The 10223-nt window shown below is 35.8% G+C and overlaps 1 long non-coding RNA gene across 1 annotated transcript in view; it reads right to left on the bottom strand.

The window, feature by feature from the left end:
- Positions 1-8182: 8182 nt before the first annotated feature.
- Positions 8183-10223, bottom strand: part of LOC116098008 — a 2528-nt gene continuing 487 nt past the window's right edge. The window contains exons 2-3 of the long non-coding RNA XR_004121654.1: positions 9717-9755; positions 8183-8228 (exon numbers count right to left, since the gene is read on the bottom strand). This is a non-coding gene — a long non-coding RNA (uncharacterized LOC116098008). The remainder of the gene's footprint in view (positions 8229-9716; positions 9756-10223) is intronic.

Raw genomic sequence — 10223 nt, 5'->3', positions numbered from 1 at the left:
ACATGAAGGGGCTGATCCTGCAGGACCAAAGCTTCAGGATCTCCCATGACACATGGCAATGACAGAATAACTAACAGGAGCCCTGGTGAGGATCCAGTATTTATAATGTAGCAGTAGCCTAATGCCTCGAATCAGACCAATGACCCATTGCAATGAACATTTGTAGGTAAACATATTTTGGCAAGAGGGTTTCCTATGTGACACACTATGAATACTACAGCTTCCACAGTGAGATGCTTTTTATTTTCTATTTTATTTATTTATGTTGTTATTTTTTATTTTTAATTTTCTTTTAGAGGGTAGGCTGCAAGGGCAGATGGTAGAGATGAGTGCAAATGGGGTTCATGATGTGAAATTCACAATAAATAAAAAGTAAAAAAGAGAGATTAAAGAAAGAAATGTAGCTTCTTATTATATAAATAGAGAATGATTATCAAGAAATAGATGCCAGCGAGTGCTGGCTGACAGGAACCTGATATAGCTGTCTCCTGAGAGTTTCTTCCAGTTCCCAACTAATACAAAAGTAGAAGCTCACAGCCATCCATCGGACTGAGCACATGGTCCACAATGAAGGCGCTAGAGAAAGGACCCAAGGAGCTGAAGGGTTTGCAGCCCCTTAGGACGAACAACAATATGAACTAACTAGTACTCTCAGAGCTCCCAGGGACTAAACCACCAACCAAAGAGTACACATGGTGGGACTCATGGCTCCAGCTGTATATGTATCAGAAGATTGCCTAGTCGGTCATCAATGGTAGGAGAGACCATTGGTTCTGTGAAGGCTCTATGCCCCAGTGTAGGGGAATGCCAGGGCCAGGAAGTGGGAGAGGGTTGGTTTGTGAGCAGGCTGAAGGCAAAGGGAACAGAGGTTTTATTCAGAGGGGAAACTGGGAAAGGGGATATCATTTGAAATGTAAATAAAGAAAATATCAAATAAAAAAAGAAAAGTAAATAGTTTCAGAATTGTAGTTTTTGGGGCCTTTCTTAAAGGGCATGAAATTTAAGAGTAATGAATATATAAGCCTCTTTCTTAACAACTATTACAGGATATTGAAATTCTTTGTTATTCTTGGAAACTTAATTTAAGTGATAAAACATTTCTATATTTATGTTTGATTTATACAAAGGTTTTGTCTATATGTATGTGTGTACAGCATGTGCATGCCTTGTGCCTGTAATGGTCAGAAGGCACCTGATACCCAGGAACTGGAGTTTGTATGAGCCATCTGATGGTTGGTAATCAAAGACTGATCCTCCACAAGATCAATTTAACAGCCCAGCAAATCTCTCTAGCCTCTTGTGTGATGAATGATTTTACTACAATGTTTCTGTGTACAAACTTTTCTTTGCATGCACTTGGACATAATTTTTTGGGATCCTTCTCTCACTGAGTACAAGGAAAGTAGCTATGTTCTACAGTTGACTGGAAGGTCCACTAGTGCAAGAATCAATCCAGAGTTTCTTATAAAAAGACTGACTTTCAGAACATAGAATATAAATTTTATAAATATTAGTGATTTCAGTTATTTTTCTTCCAAACCATACATGTCCTACTGCAAGATAAACATTTTCAATAGCATGTATGTGGATTGCTTGGCAGAGGCAAATATGTCCTTTTGTTTATATACAGTGTTTATGACTTGATAGAAGAGTTTTGTTGTCTTGCACTTATTGGGTATGATTAATAATTCTCAAGTTCTCTTGTTTACTGGAGATGTTTATATCCTGGTGATGAAAAAAATACATGTGCCTAGTTTAGAAATGAGCCACTGGTCACATGCTTTAAAATTGAACTATTCCTAGAAACATTTTATAAAAATATCTATTATTCTTCACAGATTGAGCTTTAATGTTCCCTTCCTTACAGAGTAGGAATTAATCATTCAACCTGTCTATTAAACAAGCTGAAGGATCTATATGTCACACAATGCTAATGTGGTATTCACCTTTGCCTTTCTAAACCATATCCTATTAGGGAGATCTCGTGTTTCAGTGTATATTGGGACTTCTTCCAAAACGAATGAAAATAAATGACCAGTAATAATTAGCATTCTGAAACGGAATTTGCAGCTAGGCAAATAGTCTGGCTTTGGTGATTGCAAACGACACTTTGCAGACTTCGTTGTGATCATTATTAACATAGAGTCTAGTTAACAGAGTTTTATATAAAAGTTCTAGACAGGAAGAGAATGTGAGAGAAGCCTGTTGTTTCTAGTCCTAGAGCTGAGTGCTGGGCAGGGGCAGTGGGGAGAGACTGGGAAAGAATGGATAAGATGCCTTTCCCTGAGAAAAGACATCTGCAGAGTCTCCTAGAGGCAAGAAATGCCATGTGCTGTTCTCTCATTTGGGACTCTGAGCAAATAGGGACTTCTCTTTCTTACTTGTATTACAGTGGCTACTCCTTGGCTACAATGGTAACTTTAAAGCCATACACTACCCTGACATTTTATTTTCCCATCTCACTCCTCTTACCCTTTCCTGTATATTACAGGTCCCAGAGCAGTGAGCTGGGCTGGCCAGTTGCCAACAGGAGGAAGCAATGCCTTTCTGTGCTGGACCACCTAGGCTGATACAAAGCTTAGTGTTTATAGCTACAGTCTGAGCACAAGTGAGCCTGAATTTGCTCAGGTGAAACACTGGCACATTATAGAAGACAAAAAAGCATTTCATCCTGTTCTGGCTGCAACTAAATTATTGAGGACTCTACAACACGTAGAATCCATGATTATATAGTATCACCAGGACATGGACAAGTCCAGGTGACAGCATTTGGGCACTTGCTGCTCAGCAACATTTTCTCTTACTCAGATGCTCAATTGAGAGTCATCTGCGATGATGAAGGAGTTGTACAAAAGTGTGAGAAACCTGAGAAACAAGAAAGATTTCTACAGTTACTGAATGTTGTCATTCATTTCTTTTGTTATATAATTTTAGACTAGATTAGACATCGATCTTTACTAAACACCAGGCAGGGGATCGTGAGGGAGGCATAATGATGGGACAAAAATACAGACAGAAATAAAGAAATGGGTGACCTCGCTTCATCTATGGGTTCTTCCCACATTATTTTGTGGAATATTTATTTATCTTTTCTGTAGACTTCTAGGTCCGTCAGACAACTATAGCTTTGGTGGCTTCTGTTACTTTTCTCATCTTATTCCATGCTGAGGACCAAGGTTCAGGGGCTGGCTAGGTTAGTGACAGTTAAAAATGTTCTACTTGTCACTCAAATGGTCGTTGTTATTATGTCTTCATATGACTCTCTCTTTATGGGTGTACATATCTGAGCTATCATTCTTGTGTTGGTTTGAATATGCTTGGCCCATGAAAAGTGGCACTGTTAGGAGGTGTGATCTTGTTGGAAGAAGTGTGACACTGTGGAGGTGGACTTTGAGATTCTATACTTAGGCTCTACCTCATGCAGAAGAGACCTTCCCTTCTTTTGGATGCCTTTGCAAGAGAGTCTCCTTTTGGCTAGCTTCAGATCAAGGTGCAAACTCTTGGCTACTCCAGCACCATGATTGCCTGTAGGCTGCCATGCTTTCTGCCATGATGATAATGGACTGAATATCTGAAGCTGCAAGTCAGCACCAATTGAATGTTTTCTTTCATAAAATTTGCCATGTCATGGTGTCTCTTCATAGCAATGGAAACCCTAACTAAGACAATTCTTAACTCTGTACAAGACCTGTTGTACTGGAACATTATTTAATCTTAATTGTTTCCTCAGAGTTCTTGTCTCCAAATGTAGACATATTAACTAGGGCTTTAACATACAAATGTTGGAACTATACAGTTCAGTCAGTCATGTGCACATAATTATATTAGCTATACAAAGATGAGAATCTAATATATTCTTTGAAACACGGTGATTGACATAGACTAGATGTTTAATAAATGATGACTAGTTACTAAAGAAAGTAATATAATCATAAATTATAATATAATATAGGTAATCTAGGACACACATTTTGATACAGCAGGTTAAAGCCCTGTTTCACCTATTATACAAACCTAGTTTCTATATCTGTAAGCCAATGCAATAATAATGCCACCCTTTTGAATTGTTAAAAGATTAAATGAGTGTCTGATAAATGATTAACTCCCTCTAAATGTTACTTCTGATCAATATTTAACTATACTCTCTTCATTTAGCCTACTTTCATTTGCCTAACAGCCAAAGCCCCACCTTTCTTGTGTGATAAGCAGGACCAGAGCATACTGGGAAAGTATTCTCTTGGGCTTGTTTCTGTGTGCTTGGTGGTGATATTTTGACTCTCATGATAGTAATATTTTTAGTGTTTTCAGGAAAAGTTAGGCTAAATTAATTTTAGAACTGACCCACTTACATATTGTTTCCTTTACTTTAGAATACGGCAGCTCAACAGCTAACTTAGACAATTTACAAACTTTATTATGGCTTATATGGGGCAAACTACTCTAGAAATAGGACCAAGTGGCCCAAGAGTAAGCACTTGCTTGATAGATTCAAAACCAGTTCTTAACCCTTGTTCTTCCTGTGGTTCAGAAGTTTGGAGGGTAAGAAGGAGTGGTCTATTCTACTTGGTGTGAGTGTGTGTGTGTGTGTGTGTGTGTGTGAGATGTGCGAAGTGCTTGTGTGTATGTGTGTATGTGTGTGTGTGTGTGTGTGTGTGTGAGAGAGAGAGAGAGAGAGAGAGAGAGAGAGAGAGAGAGAGAGAGAGCAAGAGAGAGAGGAAGAGAGGAAGATAGGAAGAGAGTGAGAATATATGTCAAATAGTCAATTATATAAACAGAATTAGAGCAACTTTCAATTACACTGAACTATTTTCACTTGCTAAATTTAGATTATTAAACTTGGATTAGTTTACAAGATCTTGCAAGAATTCATTATTAGGGCTGTAGAGATGACTCAGTGGTCAAGAGCACTTGCTACCTTTGTGAAGAATTGAGGTCTTGCTGCAGACACTGCTATGTTATTTTTTTTTTACCCATCTGTAATTCCAGTGCTAGGGTATATGATGGTCTCTTTTGGCCTCCACAGGCACCAGGAACTCATGTGAAATGCATAAATACTTTCATGCAGACACTCATACACATAAAGTAAAAATAACTAATTCTTTATAAAAATAAATAAATTATTAAGCTAAACAACAAAACTACTTTGAACTGAAATAAAACTTTTCTCAACTCTAATGAACTTTATTTTGGACCTTCAAATATTCTTTTAATCACTCAATACACTATACTTTCTTGGCTTCTCTCATTCTTAGTTTAATTCTCATTTTTGGACTCAAAACTCACCTTATCTGAGTATCTTTTGCAGTTTTACATATAGAGCCACATAGCAGATGCTAGAAAAACACATCCATGATTTAATCATCTCCACCTACCTTTTACAGAAGATTCTCTTAATGCATCTTTTTCTATGGAGGTGGACTACAGATTAAATTTTCTTAAATAGTGTCTAGGAAGACCTGTTAGTTGTAGTTGGCATAAGAATGAAACCTAGTTGACATTCTGACTTTTACCTCTCCATAAATATCAGGCAGAAAACCAAACAAATTAAAACTAAAAAGGTTACCAAGCATTGCCTGAATATGTGCTCATATATGAAGATTTGGAGCCAGGAGCATCAGATGAGAGAGAAAATGTGCTGTTTTATTCCTTGGTCAGGTTTACCTCACTCAATATGTTCTTTATTTGTTCAACTCATTTACCCATAAAGTTTATGATTTTACTTGCATTTACAGGAGAATAGCCATGGATAGTGTCTATGTGCCATATTTTAACTATGCATTTGTCAGTGGAAGAACATTCAGTTTGTTTCCATTTCTTAGCTATTATGAATATGGAAACATTGAACATGGTTGAGCAAGTTTCTACCCAGTAGGATGTTGAGTTCATTGAGAATACAGGAAGGAGTGGTTACAGCTAGGAAATATAGTAGATTTAGTTTTAGTTTTTTTTTTTTTTAGGAATTCTCCACACTGACTTTCATGGTGGCTTCACTGGTTTGAAATTTTACCTACAGTGCAAAAGGGATCTTTTTTTTTTTCCAAGTGCCCTCCAGAAATTGTTGTTGACTGTTTTGTTGATCTTTGTCATTCTGACTGGTGTATGAGGAAATCTTAAAGTTATTTTTAAATTTCATTTCCCTAATTTTTTGGGACAATGAACATTTTTGAGATTTTTTAAGCCATTTTTTTCTTTTGAGAACTCTCCATTCAGACCCATTTTTTAAAGTGGGTCATTTTCTTTTTTGACTTTGTTTTTTGAATGTTTTTAAAAATATATTATTGTTATCCTCTGTCAGATGTGTAGAAATACAGCCCTTGCCACCTTCTTATCTGATGCTTCTTCCTTTGTAGTGTAAACCAAACAAAACTATTTATGGACAAAGTTATCACCTACACTAATCAGGGGCAGAATTTTTCTTTATTTTTATTATTACTTAAACAATTCAGCATAACTGTTATTAATGCTAAGTTTATGTAGTATTTCATATATTAAATAATTTGTGATGTATATGACCATCTGGATAAGCTATATATAAACACTAAATGTGCTGATTTTAATATCCAGAAGAATCATGAAACCGAAACTCCAAGTTATTAAGGGTTGGCTATATTGTTAGAAGATATCCTATTTTAGTATACAAAACCCAGGTAGTTCCTATCAATATTTGATAAACCCAAATCAGTGAAATATTATACTAAAAATAATATAAAGCATTATGAGTTCATAATTTTGTCACTTTTTAAGTTGTTAAATGTAATGGACTACCCTTATTTTGATGAATTTATTCAATGTAATATGAAATAATCTTAAGTTGTTAGTTCATATCCACTGTAGAATTTAGTTTGACTGCTATATTAGATAGTGGAATTCTCTTCATTCTCTTTCGCTCATTTCCACTGCATTTGTGATGATTATAATATCCTTCCGAGTTGCTTTAGGCTTTTAGCATCATAAATAAATGTATTGTTTTTGAAAGCTGGACAGTGTTAATTTCAATGTTTATGTGCATAAAAAAATGTTATCTTTTTCTATACTTCAGGAAAAAGTTTGAGGATGAGGGCTGCTTGACCATGAACACACACACACACACACACACACACACACACACACACATGTTCCCCTCATGGAAACACCAGGGAGCACACCCTTCTGGTAGTAGACTTGGTGAATGAGTTGAATCAGTAGCGTGGTCTACAGTGGTATTATGACAGTGTGGGAAAGGGCTGAGTGTTGTGTTATCCCTTTAACGTTGTGGAGATGTCCACAGAGACAATGAGCTACTTTCTTCAGTAAGTGGTCTCCATACATGTTACCCTACTAATGGGTGATAGAAATTTAAAAGTAATAGGATATTTCATAGTAATCAAACCAAGAAATAATGTGACTGTACATTTAAGAATTATTTATTGGCAAATATTTCCATGTCAAAAAGTTATAAGAATATGCCTTTTATAAAATTCATATATATAGAAAATAACAATGATAATTTAGGAATGACCTATTTTTACTTAAAATCTTCTTTATAGAAAATAATATTGTTTCAGTTGACTATTGAAAAATAATGTTGTCTGTTAATACAAAATATTGATTTCTGAACATATCTTGACCTTGCTTATTTTTTCTAAATTGAAGAGACATTATGTATGATAATACGCTGGTTGGATTTGGTTTTAAAATTAATTTATTTTCATTTCTATCCAACTTGAGGTAAGTTACAAAAGAAACATTTGGGTTTCTAACATTTTGCTAAATTAGTGACTATGGTCAAAACACTTGCAGTTGCATTTGTGCTTAATAATAGTGTTGACTTGATGTCTGAGTATGGGGCACATTTTCACAATAGCCGGTCTATTGTAGAATGAATGCTTTAAGCATGAGTACATAGTTACTAGAATTTATTGGATATTTGTAAAGAATGTTATGTAAAAATATTCACCTCATACTTTTTCCTGTAGACTGAAATATTTAGCACTAATGACAATGAAAATATTTAGAGATAAGTACATTTCAACACAAAATAAGAATCTATGGTTGAAAAACAGAAGCATCAAAAATTAAAATGGCCCCTCACCTACAAATCTGTTTGCAATGTCAAGCTGTTTTCACTGGAGTATAGAGGTCTGGTTGGGTGGGGGGGTGGGGATGTCCTCTTGGAGTTGGGGGAGGAGGGCAGGGAGGAGGTCTGGGATGTAGAACAGTTGAAGGGTAGACCAGTAGGGGAATAAAATCTGGAGTGTAAAAAAAAAAGAAAATTAATAATAATAATAATAATAATAATAATAATATAATGAAATCACATTTCACTTGTCTCTGAAAGAATCAGTATCTCTTTCATCCCTTATCACTCTCAGAAATTTAACATCACATAAGTTCTCAATTTCATGTTATTATCCCTCTTTAAAACATAAAACTGGGCTGGAAAGATGGTTTAGTAGATAAAAGCTTTTGCTATCATGCCTGATGACTGAGTCCCACCTGGAGTCCACATGTTGAAAGCAGAAAGCTAACTCCCACAAAGCTGTCCTTTGACCTACATATATTCGTTCTGCCACCCACACACTGGTGAGCATACGCATACATAATAAAATTTTTTTAAATAGAAAATTTAAAAGAAAATTCTTGCATTATTTTAAAATTTTAATTTTGTTTATTAGAATTCTGTGAATGATGAATATGCATGAGAGGGCCATGTTCATATACCATACCAAGCTGGCTCTACAAGTGCTTTCCATCTGAGCCATCTCCCTGGCTCTTATACTAGCTCTACATTTCTATTTGCTTGTTTTGGATAATTCTTCAAATGCTTCTTCAGGTAAGTGAACTGAATATTTCCAGGGCTGAATGATAACCCAAACCTCTTGATCCCCAGTACCTACTTTGCTCTAAATTTAGGCCTGCCTTGCTTTTAGTCATTCTATTCGTCTTGTCTTTGTTCAGAGGAGGAATTTAGAACTCTCCATAAAGAGCTTACAGGGAGTCTATGCATGGAGCATGCCTGCCACATGCTGGGCAGATAGAATCCACTGTAATTATTCCTATTTTGTAAGAGCTGAAACTTAGATGCTGAAAAGTTAAGCCATTTGTGAGAAGCCAGATATAAGCAAGCATTCTCTGAGATGGAGATAGAAACCTTTAATCAAGAAAAGGTTAAAATGTCAGATTCCAAATCTGAAATAGATGGTCTGAAATGGAAGATTCTCAAGAGAGAATAATTAAAGGAGTTGACGCCTCATTGTCTTTAACGATATTCCTCACTGTTCCATCAAACCATTGAATAGATAAGAGGTGAGCAATAAGTTTCAAGCTGATCTTTTATGTGGCAAGATAATTTATACACAAAGCTCACAGGGGTGATGTGTAAAGAAAATTCACCTGTCTGGCAGCCATGTTTCAGGATTTAGCATCAGGTGAACAAAAGAACCCACACGATGACTGTAATACAGTTTCCTTTTTCAGAATTTGCTGTATGGAACCACAGACCTTTTATGTCATATAATGTGTGGGTTTGAGTTTTAGAAACAGAGTGATATGTTGCTTCTGAATTTCAGAGTAGATAAACAAACTGTATTCATATTCACCTATGCTCATAATACTTAACCTGTAATGTCATAAGATAGATACATATTTAAAAGGTAGAAAAAATCGGACAAATAGCCTCAAGCAAAGTTTTAGACAATTACTGCCACATTTGGAAAGTTCTGGATGGGAACACTTACACAGCTTCTTTTCTTCACTGGTTGGGTTATATCAACCTCCTGGCAAAAGAAAGAATGCCGTTCCTAAATTTAAAGTCTTTACAACTCAATAGAAGCAGTATCTATTTACCACGTGTTCTCTAATGGTTCTAATTTCAAAATAGCAGTTTTAAAGGACTGGTTCTCTGATATCTTCATACTTCATGTAAAAATATACCAGAAAATTATGTAAAGTTTGTCCACTTGTCTTCCCCTTTAAATATTTTGAAATGTTGATGCAAATCAATGCACCCATATCCAATAGAGATCATGCTGTGAGTTATGAACCTCATTTATTAGAAGTCTTTGGTGGCTGTTAATAAAGTCTTGCTATTGTTCTTGGCTAAGCTCCAGAACTCAGCAGTAAGAGCCTTTTGCTGGACACAACATATGTTTAAGTCAAAGAACATGAAGACATCAAGCCGACACTGTCGTGGAAGCTTTATTATTACTAGCTTACATAGTCTTGGAAGCTCTTAGATTAAAAAA

Source organism: Mastomys coucha, unplaced genomic scaffold, assembly GCF_008632895.1.
Source record: "Mastomys coucha isolate ucsf_1 unplaced genomic scaffold, UCSF_Mcou_1 pScaffold20, whole genome shotgun sequence".
In the NCBI taxonomy this organism is placed as follows: Eukaryota; Metazoa; Chordata; class Mammalia; order Rodentia; family Muridae; genus Mastomys; species Mastomys coucha.
Note: the sequence above shows the minus strand (reverse complement) of the source record. Positions and strands in the feature narration are given on the sequence as shown.